This window comes from Sorex fumeus, unplaced genomic scaffold (assembly GCF_029834395.1).
Source record: "Sorex fumeus unplaced genomic scaffold, SorFum_2.1 ptg000032l, whole genome shotgun sequence".
Classification (NCBI taxonomy): domain Eukaryota; kingdom Metazoa; phylum Chordata; class Mammalia; order Eulipotyphla; family Soricidae; genus Sorex; species Sorex fumeus.
This window is the reverse complement of record NW_026606089.1, coordinates 8417262-8436416: the sequence shown is the minus strand read 5'-3', so window position 1 is coordinate 8436416 and position 19155 is coordinate 8417262. Positions and strand designations below refer to the sequence as shown.

Here is a 19155-nt window from a genome sequence, read left to right as displayed (position 1 = left end):
GATGATCAATATATCCTAGATATATCAAAGAATCTAAGAAAAAGTATGCCATGAATGTATAAAATATATGCAGATAATTTATTTGATTGGAACCCAGACTTAGTATAGCGATTAAAGCAATTACCATGCACACAGTCAACCCAAATTAATGGCTGGCTCCACCAGGAATGACCCTTGAGCACAGAGTCAGAAGTCCCAAGCACCACATACTATGGCCCAAATACCCCACAAAAGCAGAAATATAATTTATCACTTATTACTATAAAATACAAATGTATTATAAAGTCCATTATAAAATGCATTATAATTTTTTAAAATGTATCACAATGCACAGATTTCTATACCACACATATCACTACTTAGACAATGTAAGTAAATACTATTAAAAAACCATCTTCCAAAAAAAAAAACCATCTTCTTGGTCAATAGCAAACTATCTAATAATTTTGGGGGCTTTCAAAAATTATATAGGAATTAGCACCCTTAACCTCTATGTTACTCAAGTATCAGTTATATGTTTTTCTTTTCTTTTTTGTGGCGAAGGGAGTGCACCCAGATATGCTCCGGGCTCACTTTTGACTCTGTATGCAGAGGTCACTTCTGGAAGTCTCAGGATTCTGGGGATTGAACTCAGATTCGCTGCATACAAACCCTCTACAAATTGCACTAACTATGTGGCCCATATGTTTCTTTTTAAATAACATTTTAATAAAATATTTTAAATAAATTTTTTAAAAAACGTTTTTAATGAAATATTTCATTAAAAAGATTAATATAGAGAAATACTCTTTTAATGATTAAAGTAAATTTAAAAATTAGAATAATACTTGGTAAAGCATAGGAACACAGCAGAAATATATGATGAAATATACGATGGTATATATCTTATTTGTAAATTTGTAACTGTAACACATTGTCCTTTTCCATTTCAAGGATGAGATGAATCCATATAGTAGATTCATTCACTCACAATACTATATTCTCTCCTGGATGCTTTTTAAAACTACTTGCCAATGTGACTGTTTCTAAACTTTTTGAGTACTGTAGCCCTGTTTATAATTGTTAGATCTTTCTCTTGTTTTATTTTTACTTTATGTTCCAATCTTAATGGTATCACCGTCTACTCAGTCAACCTAGCTAAACCCTAAGGTCTCTTCCAATTTCTCCTGCACAAGTCTCTGCTTTCTGACAAAAGGGAGGACCTCAGAATGCTGACATCAATCTAATACCCAGGGCTGCAGGAGATAATGTAGTGCTTATGGAAATTGTCTCACATGCTCTCAATTTGACTCCCAGCAGCACCTGATTGCCAGAGTATCAAAGACTGTATAGCCTCAGAGGACACCAAGCACCATGGACACGTTTTCTGAGAATTGCCTGTGGGGCCCCCACACCTCCTGAGCATTGCTTTAAAGACTCTCTCAGCAACCAAAAAATATATAATGTCAGAGAAACATGTACTTATCTTAAATAGGGACCCTCACTTTTGGTGAGTTTCACAAGGAAATATTGCGTGAAAACGTAAATCAAAGATCAGTGGAGACAGTGTAAATCATGTGAGTACAGATCATATATTTGGTGAAATGTGTTAAGATTCAGATGCCCTAGTCTTCGCACCGGGATATTCCTTCAAAAACACCCCCATTTTACTGGAAGGGTGCTAGAACATTATATGACTGAAACTCAATTATGAGCAACCCTGTAACTGTGTATCTCTTGGTGATTCTAATTATTAAAGTAATTTTTTTAAATGCACCCATCAAAGTTACCTTTTTATCACTAAATGGGAAAGATACTTTCTAATACTTATCCTCACCAAAAGCACAACAGAGTGTGACGATTGCCAAAAAATGTCCTCCCTTGCATTTTTGTCATGATACTTATTAATACTTAACTCTTCGGTTTTTTCCCTCTTCTCATGCCAAATCTTTAGTCTCCCTTGCAAGCTCCTCAAACATTATCCATTCAATATTGTTGCTCTTTGCCACTGCTTCTCTTGACTTCTTGTCCATGAACTGATTGTAAAACATAACATACCTGCAATTAGAGTATTCATGCCAGAGACAAGCATTGATGTATCTTTCGGTTTAGCATTTTCAAGCTATTTGCACACAAGTGAGTAACATTTTTTTTTCCTACTGAGAACACAAAAATAGATATGCTGGTTTTCAAAGTTCTATCAGTAGTCTGAGCTACCAATCAAGGATATATATTTTTAAATTTTTATTGAATATCTGTGAGATAGACCATTACAAACTATTCATAATTTGCTTCCACTCATACAAAGATCCAACATGCTTCTCTCCACTAGTGTAAATTTCCCACCACCAATGTCCCTGGTTCCCTACAACATCCCCCAACACCCTACCCCACCCCCAGCCTGTCTCTATGGCAGGCTCTTTAAATTCTTTCTCTCTCCTTTTAATTTTGTGCATTATTGTTCTCATACAGGTACTAAGAGGTCATCATGTTTGTTCAAGGAATTTAGTATTTTTATTGGGGGGGTCACATCCGGCGATGCTCAGGAGTTATTCCTGGCTCTGCACTCAGGAATTACTCCTGGCGGAGCTCAGGGAACCATATGGGATGCTGATATTCGAACCCGGGTCGGCCGCATGTAAGGCAAACATCCTACCCACTGTGCTATCGCTTCAGCCCCGGAATTGAGTATTTTTATCAGGAAGGTAAGGCTGGAGTTGCTTTGAGGTATGGACATGACTGCTGCGGCTTCCATAAGTACAGGGCAGTGAGGGTGGGCTGCCCATCCTGACTCAGAGAAAGCCTAGAGATTTCAGTCACAAAACCCGCATATCCGAAATTTCAGCTGTTATATTTCAGTGAAATCCATCCTGAGACGATGTAATGAGACTAGGGCATGGTGGAGATTTTGGTTTGTGGGAGCAAGTGGCTGCCCTGAGTTCTGGTTGCGTGGGCAACAAACTAACCTGCCTCCCTCCGATTTACCCTAGTATGTTCTGCCGTGTGCAGGTCCAAGGTTAACTGTGACTTTTGATCTCTTTCAAGATTTATTTATAGGTCACTTAAGCAAGACCAATACATTAGCTTGTATAGCTGAGCCAGGGGTGGTTTGTGTACATGACTCCCACATATCTTTTGGGAGTTTAATTTCTTGGGAAACTTAGTCCTGAGGTGTTGGGATCCAGCCAGAGGCACAGTGGAAATCTGGGGTTATCAGGCAGCATGATGGCACCATTAGACTGTAGATGCACTCACCTCGAGGGTGCAGGTTGGCTTCCTGGAGGCACTGCACCTCCAGACTAACAAATATTCATTGAATTAATGAACGAATAATCAAAATTTTCAAAATGTGTCACTTTATTGCATTTTAGAAGGGTAACGTCTAACAGGGAAATCATTTTCATGGTATAATCAAGACCTCCGGTTCATTCTTAACATATTTAATAAAAGCTACACATTTTGGAAAATCATACAAAGAAATTCTTTATATTATCTGTCTTCATAATCTACTTGTAAATTACTCAGATATCACCGTTTATACCACTGTTCTTAGCATAGAAATTTACAGATAGAAAGTGTTTAGTAAAATTTCATTTTGGGGGCTGGAGCAATAGCACAGGGGTAGGACATTTGCCTTGCATGCAACCAAACTAAGTTCGATTCCCAGCATCCCATACGGTCCATCGAGTACCACCAGGAGTAATTCCTGAGCGCATGAACCAGGAATAACTCCTGAGCATCGCAGGGTGTGACCCAAAAAGAAAAAAATTTATTTTGGCACTTCTGTTGAATATAGTACTGGATGTACTTGCAATAGGAGTTATATAAAAAAAGATATTAAGGGTAGTCATGTAGGAAAAGTAGAAATCAGGCTCTCACTATTCACAGAAGATGTGATACTATATTTAGAGAATTCTAAAACCTCTACCAAAAAACTCCTAGAAACAATAGATTTATATGGTAAAGATGCAGGCTATAAAATGAATACCCAAAAGTCTATGGTTTTTCTATATGCAAATAATGAGAGAGAAGAAAGTGACATGAAGAAAGCAACCCACTCACAATCATGCCTCAGAAAATCAAGTATCTCAGAATCACCTTAACTAAGGAAGTGAAGGACCTATACAACAGAAAATAAGAGGACATGAAGAAATGGAAACATATCTCCTGCTTATGTATTGAGAGAATTAACATTGTCAAAATGACAATACTCCCCAAAGCATTGTACAAATTCAATGTGATCCCTATAAAGATATCCATAATATGCTTCAAAGAAGTTTATCAATCACTCCAGAAATTCATATGGAACAACAAACGCCCACGAATAGCTAAAGCAATTCTTGGGAAAAAGACGATGGGAGGCCTCACCTTCCCCAACCTCAAACTCTACTACAAAGCGATAATAATTAAAACAGCATGGTACTGGAACAAAGGCAGAGCCGCCGACCAATGGAACATCATTGAATATACTGACACACACCTTCAAATATATGTTCATCTAATCTTTGATAAGGGAGCAATAAATGTGAAGTGGAGCAAGAAAGACTTCTTTAACAAACGGTGCTGGAAAAACTGGACAGCGACATGCAATAAAATGGACTCAAACCTCTACCTAACAGCAAGCACAAAAATCAGATGAAAATGGGTCAAAGACCTCAACATCAGAACAGAATTCATCAGGTACATTGAAGACAAGGTGGGCAAAACCCTCCACGACATTGAAGCTAAAGGTATCTTCAAAGATAACATGCCACTGGCCAAAAAAGTGAAAACAGAGATGAACAAAGGGGACTATCTTAAATTAAGTAGCTTCTGCACCTCAAAGGAAACAGTGACCAGAATACAAAGACAATCTACAGAATGGGAAAGGATATTCACCCAATGCCTATGTAATAAGGGGTTGATATCAACAATATACAAGGCTCTGGTTGAACTCTACAAGAAGAAATCATGCAACCCCATCAGAAAATGGGATGATGAAATGAACAGTAACTTTCTCAAAGAAGATACCAAATGGCCAAAAGACACATGAAAAATGCTCTTCATCACTAATCATCAGGGAAATGCAGGTACAACCAACAAAGAGATATCACGTCACACCACTGAAACTGACCCACATCCAAAAGAACAAAAGCTACCGGTGTTGCCGTGGATGTGGGGAAAAAGGGACTCTCCTTCACTGCTGGTGGAAATGCGGACAGGTTCAGCCATTTTGGAAAACAGTATGAATGGTTCTCCGAATACTAGAAATTGAGCTCCCATTTGACCAAGCAATATCACTCCTGGGAATATAGCCTGGAGAGGCAAAAAAGTACAGCCGAAATGACATATGCACTTGTATGTTCATTGCTGCACTGTTCACAATAGCCAAAATCTGGGGAAAAAAACCCTAGTGCCCAAGAACAGATGACTTGTTAATGTCACTTTGTTTCATCTACACAGTGGAATACTATGCAGCTGTTAGAAAATAAGAAGTCATGAAATTTGCATAAAGTGGATCAACATAGAAAGTGAAATGAATCAGAAAGATATAGACAGACATCGAAAGATTGTACTCATCTGTGGAATATAAAGTAACAGAATAAGAGACTAATACCCAAGAATAGAGTGATAAGGACTAGGAGGTTTGCTCCAGGCCTTGGAAGCCGACATCACATGCTGGGGGGAAAGGCAGCTCAGATAGAGGCCAGAACACCAACTAAAGGGTATTTGGAGGACCCGCTCTGGGTGGGAGATGCCTGCCAAAAGTAGACCATAGAGCCATTCTTTCTGCCCCACCAAGATCACGATTTGACCGCCACAAGAGGCTATCCAGCATGACCACAGCCCCAGAGGCACATGGATCCAATTCGGAACCCAGAGGCTTTGGGCAGAAATGTGACTGAACTATGCATTAAGCTACGGCACCATTCTCCTTCAGGTAGGAAAGGGTATTTGTCGCTTCTGCCTTTCTCCCCCCTGGCGGCACGATGCCCACCACCTCAGAGATTATTGGACAGCCAGGTATGAGCTAGGGTGACAGGGCAACTACAGTCTCGTGGGATTGGGGGTGAGGGGTAAAACTAGCCCATTCGTCCTGCCAGCCAAGACCATGAGTTGCCCACCACGAGTGGCTCTCTGGCATGCCATGGCCCCAGAGAACAAAAGAGCATGCCCTGCCACAAAGGCATGTTTTGGGGCATGGTGGGAGGAATACTGGTATCATGCACCAGTTACATCTCCATTCGTCCTAGCCCTGAGATTTTAGCAAGTGCCACATTGGAGGTTTTTTCACGGTCAGGGAAATTAGATACTTCATTGTTACTGGGTTTTGGCATATAGAACACACCACGGGTAGCTTGCCAGTCTCTGCCATGTAGGCAAGATACGCTTGGTAACCTGCCGTGTTCTCCGAGAAAGAGAACTGGACAATATGAGTTGTTATCTTATCAACAAGATCCAGTATCAGGATCTTGGCCATTGATGGGATTACATGGCTCCAGAGGCAGTCCGTGGGTGTAACACTTAGCTACTGGAAGATGGGGGATCTGGATGGAGGAGGCCCATTCTTGGTCCGAGCAGTCTTGAATATCTCAGCCCCGGGTCCCGCACACCTGGGTTCCTCTGCCAGTTCCTTCGTGCATGAGGCTCCTTCAAGTGTGGTGAGAGTGGTCTTAAGCATAACTATGCCTGGTTGCAGAGGTCTTCAGCTGCCAGGTCTCTGCTCGGGGTGGTGAGGGAAACTCAACCCACCCCCTCCAAGGGGCCCCAGTGAGGAAAGCCAGGTGCGGCATCAGGAGACTGCCATTTCAGAGATATTTGGACTTAATTTTTGATCAAAAAGTACACATCATTCAAACAGTTGTATGTGCTTAGTAATAAAATATTACACACATGTTCAATCACCTAAGAAAGCCCATTCTGCTCAGAGAACTAGATTTTTAATTACAGGTCTGTTTTGCCCATGTGGAATGACTGAGAATCACTATGAGTAGATATAAAACTCACTATACACCCAAAGATGCACACAGGTTACTTTGAGTCATCTGTGTTGTTAATGTGTCTGGGCCATTAAATTACATTGAGACCCTTTTTCTGTCCTTTACAGGAGCCTCATGACTCTCACATTCCCTTCAAGTTGAACTTGTAATAAAGTGGAATGAAATCATCAATATGCTTCTCACCTCTTCCTTCAGGAGAAAAATCCTACTTACTTTCAAGGTGGTCAAAGTGCGGACAACGCCATCCACCGTTTTCTGGAGATGTACACGGGACCGAGGTGAGAATAGCAAAGGGCTCCAGTTTAATTTTCTTAATGAAGATTTCAGGGAAGAGCATTAAACAACACTGATTCTCCATCTTCCAAAAGAATTATTTTGCAAAACTGATGCCCTGGGTATGGTAAAAGATAATATTGTAAAAACCATACTTTTCCTTCTGGGACATTAATGTTCTAAATTTATCACTTCAAGCTGCTTTGAAATACCTTCCTAGATTGGGAATCACTGTCTGCCATAGGAGTGAGTAAGGACAACACTCAAAGAAATCAGAAGAGAAAAATAGGGAAAAAAATCAACTCTTATACTCAGTTTGGCAACACATATACTAAAATTGAAATGATACAGAGATTAGCATGATCCTTACACATAGATGACAGGCCAACTTGTAAAGTGTTCCATATTTTTGTTGCATTAAGAATTAACAGGGCTACTTTAAGCTAAGACAAGCCCCAAAAGTACTCCAAATTTCGACATAAAGATAGCAAAAATCCCTATCACAATGATCTCTCTCAATGTCAATGGACTAAATACACCAATTCAGAGGCACAGGACGGCAGGATGAAATAGAAAACTGAACCCAACATTCTGCTGCCTGCAAGAAATACATCTGAGCAATCAAAGCATCCATGGGCTAAAAGTAAAAGGCTGGAAAACAATTCTTCAAGAAAAGAACACCTCCAAAAAGCTGCAGTGGCAATACTAGTATCGGACCACATAAACTTCAGGCTAAAGGTTATAAGAGACAGTGAAGGTCATTTTTTAATGATCATGGGATATGTACATCAGAAAGAACTCACCCTCCTCAATGTAGATGCTCCTAATGACAGACCAGCAAAATACGTAAAAACAACTTCTAATAGACTTAAAGAAAAACATTGATAGCAACACAATACTAGATGGAGATTTCAACAGTACTTTCTCACTTCTCAATAGATCAAACAGACAAAAACTCGGCAAGAAAATATTTTATTTGAGGGAAGTAATGAACAACCATTGGCTTAGAGAAGAAATCAAAGAGGAAATAAAAAGATTCCAGAAAAAATGACAACGAGGAACTACCAGAACTTTTGGGACAGAGCAAAAGCAGTTCTAAGAGGAAAGTTTATAGCTCCGCCAGAATTCAACTGGAAGAAAGAAAGGGCCTACAAAAATAACTTACAGCTCAAGATTTTGGAAAATGACCAAGAAAAGGAGTCCAAACTAGCCAGGAGGAAAGAAATAATAAAACCTGGAGCAGAAATCAATGAGATATAATCCCAAAATACAATTCAGAAGACCAACAAAAGCAAGACATGGTTCTTTGAGAAAATAAATAAGATCGATAAACCACTAGCAAGACTCACAAAAAGAAAAGAGAAAGAATCCTAATAAACCGAATCAGAAATGCAAAGGGAGGCATCATAATAGAAACTACAAAATCCATAGGATCATCAGAGATTATTTTGAGAATCTTTAAAGCAGGAAATGAGAGAATCTGAAATAAATTGATAAATTACTGGATTCCAATTACCTCCCAAGGCTGAACCAAGAACATTTTGAAAACTCGAACCCATCACTACAAGGAAATTGAAATGATAATCAAAAGTATCCCCCAAAACAGGAGCCCAGGCCCAAATGGATTCACTAATGAAGTATTTCAAACCTTTCAAGAGGACCTACTGCAATATTTTTTAAGATTTTCCAGGAAATTGAAGAAACAGAAATACTCCCAAGCAATTTCTATGAGACAAAGATCACCCTGATATTCAAATCAGACAGAGAAACCACAAAAAAGAAAATTACAGACCTATTTCTTTGATAAATACAGATGCAAAGATCCTCAAGATAATACCAGCAAAGAGAAATCAGAAACTCCACAAAAGGTCACACTCTATGACCAAGTAGGTTTATCTTGCGGATGCAAGGATGGCTTAACATTCTCAAGTCAATCAACAGAATACACCATCTCAATAAAATAAAGATAAAAATCATATGATAATATCAATAGTTGTAGATAAAGCATTTGATGAGATCCAGCACCCATTCATGATGAAAAACTCTCAACAAAATGGGAGTTGAAAGTACTTTCCACCATCTAGTCAAAGCAAACTACTACAAACCCACACCAAGCATTATTCTCAATGGGGAAAAACTAAAGGCTTGGAGAAAAATCAATGAGCTAGATTCCCAAAATATAATCAGGCACAAAACAAGTTACCCACTCTCACCACTCCTATTCAACATAGTACTTGAAGTACTTGCCATATGATTTTGGTAAGAAAAAGATATCAAGGGCATCCAGATAAAAAAAAGGAAGAACTCAAGCTTTTACTATTTGGAGATGACATGATAGTATACTTAGAAAATCCCAAAGAATCTAGCAAAAAGCTCCTGGGAAGAATAGATTTGTTTACTAAAGTAGCACATTACAAAATCAATATCCAATAGTCCATGGCTTTCCCAAATACTATTAATGAAAGAGAAAAAAGAGATAGGCGAAAAACAAACCCATTCACAATAACCTCAGAAAATCAAGTATACTAGAATCAACTAAAAAGGTTAAGGACCTATACCAAAAACACTCTACAAAACACTACTTCATGAAATAAAAGAGGATATGAGGAAATGGAATCACATCCCATGCTCATTGATTGAGAGGTTTAACACTGTCAAAATGGCAATACACCCCACAGCGCTATAAAGATTTAATGCACTTTCTATAAGGATACCCATAACATTTTTCAAAGAAATAGATTAAACCCTCTTGAAACTCATACACAACAATAAACTCCCATGATGAGCTAAAGCAATCTTTGGTAAAAAGAAGAAGGGAACAGCTTCCCCAACTTCAAACACTACTACAAAGTCGTAGTAATCAAATTAGCATGATATTCAGATAAAGACAGGCCTCAGATCAATGGAATATAGTCAAATATCCTGACGCTGGCCCTCAGATTATTATTACCTAATGTATCATAAAGGCTCAATAAATATGAAGTTGAGCAAGGAAGTCTCTTCAACAAGTGCTGCTGGGAAAACTGGTCAGCAACATGCAAAAAAAGTTTAACTCAGACCTCTTTATAGTGCCAGGCACAAAGTCAGATCAAATGAATTAAAGACCTCTGTATCATACCTGAATTCTTAAGATATATGGAGAAAAATGTGGGAAGATCCCTCCATGACATTAAAGCTAAGGGAAACTTCTAGAATGATACACCACTGACCAAGGAAGAGGAAGTGAAGATAACCAAATGAGACTACATTAAACCAAGAAGTTTCTGCAACTCAGAAAAAATGGTGACCATGCTAAAAAGACAGTCCTCATAATGGGGGAAAATTATTTATGCAATACCCATACAATTAACCCCTTATTGTATATAACCCAAGATATATATGGCACTGGTAGAACTTTATGAGAAAAAGACATCCAACCCCACCAAAACATGAGGAGAAGAAATGAACAGAAACTTCCTCAAAGAATAAATACAAATGACCAAAAAACAGAGGTAAAATTTTCTACATCGTGAATCATCAGGGAGATACAAATCAAAACAGCAATGAGATATCTCATACCATAGAGATTGACACACATCAAAAAGAACAAGAGCAACCAATGTCAGCATGGAAGTGTGGAGAAAGGGTCTCTTCTTCACTGTTGGTGGGGATGCCGATTGGTTCAGCCTTTTCGGAAAACAATATGGGCATTTCTCAGAAAGCTACAAATTGAGCTTCCATGAATCCAGCAATACCACTTTTGGCAATATACTCCCAGGCCCCAAAACACACAGCAGAAATGCTATCTGCACTTCTATGTTCATTGCAGCACTATTCACAATAGTGAGAATCTGGAAACAACTTGTATGCCCAAGAATTCTCAATGATTAGTTAGAGACACTATGGTATATCTAAACAATGGAATACTATGCAGCTGTTAGTGAAAATGAAGTTATGAAGTATGCTTATAAATGGATGTACATGAAGAGTATCATGCTGAGTGTGATGAGTCAGAAGGAGACAGACAGATATAGGATTACATTCATTTGTGGGATATGAAAAATCATAACTTTAGATTAATACCTTAGGACAGTAGAAATAAGGGCCAGGATGATTGGTCCACTGTTAGAAGCCTACCTTATGGGCTGGGGGAGATGGCAGTTGGGATCGAGAAGAGACCACTATGACAAAGATAGTTGGAAATGATCATGCTGGAAAAGAACTGTGAAGTGAAAATAGGTAAAGGAAGAAACATGGTAACCTATCAGTTCCTGTGTTGTAAACCATGATGCCTCAAAAGGGAGAGATCGGTAGATAGGTAGATAGGTAGAAGAAAGGGAGAGACAGGGGCCGGGGGTGAGGAGAGAGAGAGGGAGAGAAAGGATTTCAGGGGGAAAACTGGGGACACTGTAGGTGGGAAATGTTCACTGGTGGAGCAATGGGTCTTGGAACACTGTATGACTGAAACCTACTCATGAACAGCTTTGTATCTCTTTATGTCCTAGTGATTCAGTCAACCACTCAATGGTGATTCAGTCAACCACTCATGGTGATTCAGTCAATCACTCAATCAATCAATAAGTAAATAAATTAAAATCAACTCTTTGGGCCCAACCATACCTAGAGGGCACTCCAGCTTTATAGGTACATGAATCAAGTATCTTCTTAGTTTAAAATGAGTGTGGTATGAGTTTGTCACTTTCAAACATAAGAATTCTGATTAATCACCATGGAATGTTTGTTTAATATAATGTTTTCTGAATAATTTTTATGAGACAAGATCTGTGAATAAAACCTTCAAGTGAAGAAAACAACATTCAATTATTTCTGTTACTTCTTCATTTATTCAATTATTATTATGGAGAATAGGATTCAGGTGAGAAAACGAGAAATCTTTTACTTATAGCATGAACCTCTAATGTCTGTACTGCGCATTTCTAACATCTTTAGAATGGCTATAATATAGCTAGTTCTGCTTGAGAAATAATTGACTTCTGTCCAATATTCTGAATTTTGCCTTATTGTGTGGCCTGAATAAGTACTTCTATGAATAGAAATTATTAATTATCATTAGAACCCACTTGAATGTTAGCAATAGTGTGATTTATATTTTAATCTAATTACTTTTTCTAAAAGAGATAAATTTGGATGTGGCAGATTGAATCCAATTGAGTCCTGAAGAGGTCAGGGAGTAAATGAAAATTATAGGAAGAATTTGATGAATTGGAGGAGGGGAAGGGCTTAAAGGCCAACATATTTCACCACCTGAATTTAATAAAATTTATTTATTACATTCTCATAATGAATGATAGCATCACTTGGTACAGTAGTTCAGGTGAAATATAGGATTATTCTAAGAAAACACACACACACGGATACATGCACACACACTCATTCTCTTTCTCTCTCTCTCTCTCTCTTACTCACACATGCATGCATGAATTCTTATAAACTCAATATTCGAACACAATAGCACTCAGAAACACACACATTCTTATAATCTCTTCCCATCTTTCCACCCTCTACTGCAGTCCACACCACCCCTGATCCCTATCTCCAGCTACTTAAATACATGCTACCCATCTACAGTTTTCATCCAAGCAATTGCTAAAGAAAGAACAAAAGTGTTCATGTGTGTACATATTTACTCATTTTATATTGCCTCTTTTATATACCTTAGGCCTTCAACATTTTAAAAACGCAATACTGTTTATTATAGAATATACCACTGCCACCCCTAATATCTACAACCTACTAGAGAAAAATAAATTATCAAAGAAGCTACACAACAGTCCTGAATTTTCTTGTTTGGTATCAATTAACCTCTAACAAGTTTTATAATAGGTTGGGTCCAAAATGCTGCTGCGTGTCAGTATTTCCTGGCGCACTATCTTGAGAATCCAAGTATGGAAACCCTTGCTCATAGCATTGTCACTCCCGGTGTGGGTGTGGGCAGCAGCATTGATGGTACCTGACCACTTTTTTTTATGCATTGCCTCACTTTTTATTCTTTTAATGCATATTACTGAAACACCATGAGGTACAGTTGTAGACTTACAAATTTTTGTGCTTGGGTTTCAGTTATACAATGATCCAGTACCATCCCTCAATCAGTGCCCATTCTCTGTCATTTACATTTTTTTTTTATTTTTGTTAGTGAAACACCATGAGGTACAGTTATAGATTTACAAATTTCTGTGCTTGGGTTTCAATTGTACAATGATCAAATACCCATCCCTCCACCAGTGCCCATTTTCCACCACCACGGGTCCCAGTGTCCCTCCCACCCCCTATCTCCCCATCCCACCATGCCTTTGTGGCAGGGCATTCCCTTTTGTTCTCTCTCTCCTTTTGGGTGTTGTGGTTTGCAAAAGAGGCATTGACTGGCAATCATGTTGGTCTATACTCTACTTTCAGAATGCTTCTCCAATCCTGGGAGGATCCTCCAAACACCCTTTATTTGGTGCTCCTTACTCTATATGAGCTCCTTTTCCCCCTAGAATGTGTGGCTGGATTCCAAACCATGGAGCAAAACTCCTGGTATTAATCTCACTGGCCACTTTTTGAATGAAAGCTGGTGTCTCTGGTTCCATGCCAAACAATTTAAACAAGCATCTGCAATAAAGGTTCCCCACTTATTTTGTGAAATGAGGGTCTTTCTTAAGAGCCTTTCAAACTGGAGTGATAGCTCACTGGAACGACTGTGGACTTTGCCTGTAAAAGAAGCATATTCATTTCCTGGCACAACATAGTACCCTGAGCAACACTGGAACAGACCCTTGAGCCAAAGAAGCACCTGAACATGACTGGATGTGTCCCCAAAGAACCAATAACCATCAGAATATCTAGTTAGAGTAACCGTCAACAACATAGTGCCTCTTTTCTCCATTCATAGTACTCAAAGTTCTGACTGGAATATCATTAAGAATACTAAATAGTTCCCGTAAATTTTATTCTTCTTCACATATATTTACTCTAAAATAATTTAGATTTCGTTTTAAACTACAGGTAAAAAGGTAAAATTATAACTTTTTTAAAAAATTAAAAATAACGCCTATACATAGCCAGGTAAGACTCAAAAAATAAAAAAGCAAGCAAGCAAGCAAGAAAGAAAGAAATTAAAAATTAAAAACAATGTTGTTTCCAGTGCTAAGGATCAATCACAGATCATCATACAATGGAAGGCAAATTCTGAATCACTGAGTTATAACCCTGTTCTTAAATATTTACAAAGGTCTTATTTGATGTCTCATTACATTTTCTCTTTTTATTAAAAAATGCTTTTTGTAGTAGACCTGATTGCCACCTTACCTCCTACTTCATGACCTTTGCTTCTCTTGTATATTTTAAGATACATATTATATTTTAATATAAATAAATATATATAAATACTTATAAAATATTGTATATTTTAATATATATAACTTGTATATTATAAGACCCAGTTGTCACCTTATCCTTCCTAAGTCCATGCTTTCCTTTGACAGACTTTCCAAGATCATGTATGGCTTGCTTTAACTTGGCATAAATGGAAACCTTATTTTCTGTATGCTCTCACGCTAGAGGTGATGATGTTTTTGATCCTGGAGAAGTTTTTTCTGGGGAGTTTTATGGCTGTTTCTACTTGACTTCAAAATATCTAAAGGTAAGTCATCATCTTTTTTTTTGCGTTTTTGGGTCACACCTGGCGATGCACAGGGGATACTCCTGGCTCTGCACTCAGGAATTACTCCTCACGGTGCTTGGGGGGACCATACAGGATGCTGGGAATCTATCCTGGGTAGGCCATGTGCAAGGCAAATGCCCTACCTGCTGTACCATAGCTCCAGCTCCCCCCCCCCATCCCCATAATTCATCATCTTGAGGGCCTCAGATTTTTACCTTTGATTTAGAAACTTCATCTTTACATTGGCACAGTAAATTGAAACCACAAAACCATTGAATGACATGTTATAATGGTAGCAACCATGAGCAAACATTGATAACCCATAAGTTGGCATGAATGAATTCTGTCTCAGAGGCTTCACTTCTGAGGATCCCTGTCTGTTACGTATCCCAGGATCAGAACCTACATCAGGCCATCAGTAGAAATTGTCCAACCAAAAGCTAGCCATCCACTGGGATCAGAATCCTTGATCCATCTAACTTGTAATTTTTCATTCATGACTTGTTGACCTTGTTTCAGTTGGAGACATCCAGAGCATCAACACAGCTTCCCAGTAGTTTCCACAAGAAATCCAAATACCTAAGAATGTTATCATTTCTTAAGCCACTGTTAAAGATTTTTTTGGAATCCCACGGTAAGATACTATCATTAATGTTATAATATTACTGTTCTCCACAGTCCAGATCTCCCGAAAGAACTCTCTACACTTCTCACTCAAAGTGCAGACTCCCGTTTAAGATATCCTGAGCATACTTCTAATAGTGTCACTCAGGTTCTCCCCTAAAGTGCACAAGTTAAGTTCATACCACTCCAAGTTCTTATTCCTAAACTACCAGAGTCGGCTTGGTCCTCAAACTTGTGTTCTCCCTTGAAGAAATACCGTGCTTCCTTTCTGCATGTCTCTCTTTGCTTGCTTTGTTAAACGAGTGTTCTCTCTTGAACATATATTCCATTCCACCCTACACCTGTTTCACAAGTTTCTAAGTGTTTTTCAATAAAATCTATTTTGCTTCACTAAACTAAATATTTTAAAGCACCAGAGCAATGTTAAAACCAATATTTGTATCTTTTAAACCACAAATTTTGAAAATAAAAGGTGGTAAAGCAATGGAATACTACTCAGTTGTATTAAGTGAAATCTTCTTATTATTTGTATAAAAATGGATAACATGAGGATATTATGGTTAGTGACATAAACCAGGCAGAGAAAGATAGGCATCATACAAGTTCATGCATATGTAGCATATGGAGAAAACAAATTAAAAGAATAAAATGGGACAGACAAACGTCTAAATCATTGTTTATATTCTATGATTTATAATTCAATTACTAATGGTTTGTCATACACATAATTCCAATATGACACTCCTCATTCTCTCAAAAAATAACCCCTCCCTCTCCCCCAAACCCCCAGAATCCCACCCTCCCAATCCCCTGACTCAATTGTGTGGATCAGTTCTCCCCTTACATTGCCCTTGAACCTTTGTTGCTACCTTGCTGTGTGTCTTTACATCCCATATATGAGAAAAATCTCTCTGTATCTGTTCCTTTCCTTAAGGCTAACTTTACATGCATGATATCCTCTAGTTTCATCCAATGTTGAAAATTGCATAGTTTTGATCTTTTCAAAGCAATAAAAACAAACTATAGAACTATAAGTCTATTTAGTTACCAGAAGGAAAGGTGTAATCAAAGTGGAAAAATTGAACAATGGTGAATGACAGAGTAGGCTTTTCAGTGGTGAGTGTAATGTGATACATGCATGTTGATTCTGCATAATCCTAAAATTTAAGCAGTTCTATAAAGTAATTATAAATAACAAAAAGTATTTAAATAATTGACATTTATCTATGATTTTGACATATCTATTGTGTCAAACTATCAGAAATAAAAATAAAGTGAGATAGAGATATGGTGTATCACTATACTTTTAAATAAAAGAAGTGATGAAAATTTCTCTGTCTTGATAAACTGTCAAATAAATTGATTCCAAAATCAAATTTATATACTCAAGGAAAAATAAAAGTCAACCACTTAATCTTTTGCCTTCACTCAGGTTCCCATCTATTGATCTCTGGCAGACAAAACAATTTGTATTTTATTTTATTTTTAATTTTTATTAGTGAAACACCATGAGTTACAGTTGTAGATTTACCAATTTTTGTCCTTGGGTTTCGATTATACAATGATCAAATGCCCATCCCTCCGTCATTGCCCATTTTCCACCACCATGGATTCCAGTATCCCTCCCACACACATCCACCCATCCCACCATGCCTCTATGGCAGGGCATTCCCTTTTACTCTCTCTCCCCTTTTGGGTGTTTTGGTCTGCAAAAGAGGCATTGAGTGGCAATCATGTTCTGTACATAGTCACAATTTTTATTTTCAAGGGATTTCTTGGCAGAGATTTGGCATTCTTTGCTAGCAACCAACTCGTTTTCTTCGGCTTTTTTTTCTAGAAATATATATTTATACTAAGACTGACTAGTCATGACACCAAATTGACAAATGTCCCTGTTTTTACTTCAGTTCTGTTGACTAATTATCATATATTATTTGCCCCACCCTACCCTGCCCTGTCTGCTACCATCAACCACCCAGGGATCAAATTGTGCACAGGAGACCCACCCTACCCAGATAAATACCCCACTGGCAGACTTCCACTCTCGACACTACTTCCACTACCCAGCCCTCGCCACACTCCAGGACACTTTCCGGGCCCGCGTGGCAGCTCCGGCTGAGACTCACGCACAACTGAAGACCCACAGAACAAGATAAGCGGAACTCTCTGAGACCTTGGACTCCAGGCTCCGCGGACCCAGGGACAGAGCTTCTCTGCTTGCTCCCACCACCACAGGTGACAAAGGGATTCTAATCAGGAGCACCACCCTACCCTGCCCTGTATGCTTCCATCAACCATCCAGGGATCAAATTGTGCACAGGAGACCCACCCTACCCAGATAAATACCCCACTGGCAGACTTCCACTCTCGACACTACTTCCACTACCCAGCTGTCGCCACACTCCAGGATGCTTTCCGGACCCGCGTGGCCGCTTGCGGCGGAGCGACACATCATAAGACACTAAATACCCATCCTCTGGAATTGTCGTACCATATATGATAGGGTTCCAATATGGTAACACCTACAAGGGTGATTAGAGGTCACCCCTAAAGCCTCTATCCCTCTCGGAAAGACTGGCAAGCTACCGAGAGTATTCCGCCCGCACGGAAGAGCCTGGCAAGCTATCCGTTGTGTATTCGATATGCCAAAACTACAACTGGTCTCATTCACCTGACCCTGAAGGCTTCACCGACATGGCAGCACTGAGAAGGATGAGAAAGGAGAGGCCGACAAAATCTCAAGGCCGACCTAGGCTGCCACAAAGAAGGAAGACAAAAATGATTGTCTGTAAATTCAATGCACGTATGCTAGCATCAGATGCATCCATCGAGGACCTGATGGTACAAGCACGAATGATCAAGTACGACATGATTGGTCTGACCGAGACAAGAAGGCACGAATCTCACCATGCAGTTTTCGACACTGGAGAAGAATTGTTCCTCGGAACATGCGATAAAAGAGGTGTTGGAGGCGTCAGTGTCCTTGTCAACACAAACTTGGCCAAGAGCATTGATTCATTCGAATGCCTAACAACCTGAATCAAACGTTTACATTTGAATAGATGTGGCTCACTGCCTGCAGTTTCTATCTTCGTTGTCTACGCACCAACATCTCATTATGATGAAAGAGAAATCGAGAAGTTCTACATGGAACTAGAGAAGTTCTATAAAGAAGACCACACCTTCTACAAGATCATTGTGGGTGATTTTAATGCCAAGATAGGACCGAGAAGATCAGCTGAAGAACTTCACATCGGGACCCATGGCCTAGAATGGAACGAACAGGCTGAGAGACTGTCTGAGTTCATCATGTCGACCAAGACCATTTATGGTAACTCACAGTTCCAGAAGGCAGAATCTAAACGATGGACATGGGAGTCTCCTGGTGGACGATTCCACAACGAAATAGACCACATCATATTCAATCGACGGTTTTGCCTGACTGATGTCGCTGTTGTCCCAAAATTTCAAACGGGATCGGACCACCGTCTCCTTCGTGCAAAATTCTACTTCACAGAGCGGGAAGAAAGGGCTGCAAAGTTCAAAAAGAGAACTCCCAGAATGACCACCAACTGCGAACTCTTTGGTACTATTGCGGCAACATGGGAAGATGCCATTGTTGACAACATTGACGAGGAATACGATCCACTGGTT

The 19155-nt window shown here is 39.0% G+C and overlaps 1 pseudogene; it reads left to right on the top strand.

Moving 5' to 3' along the window:
- The first annotated feature begins 7546 nt into the window (after positions 1-7546).
- On the top strand, positions 7547-7643 carry LOC130025810 (uncharacterized; annotated as a pseudogene).
- The last annotated feature ends 11512 nt before the right edge of the window (positions 7644-19155 follow it).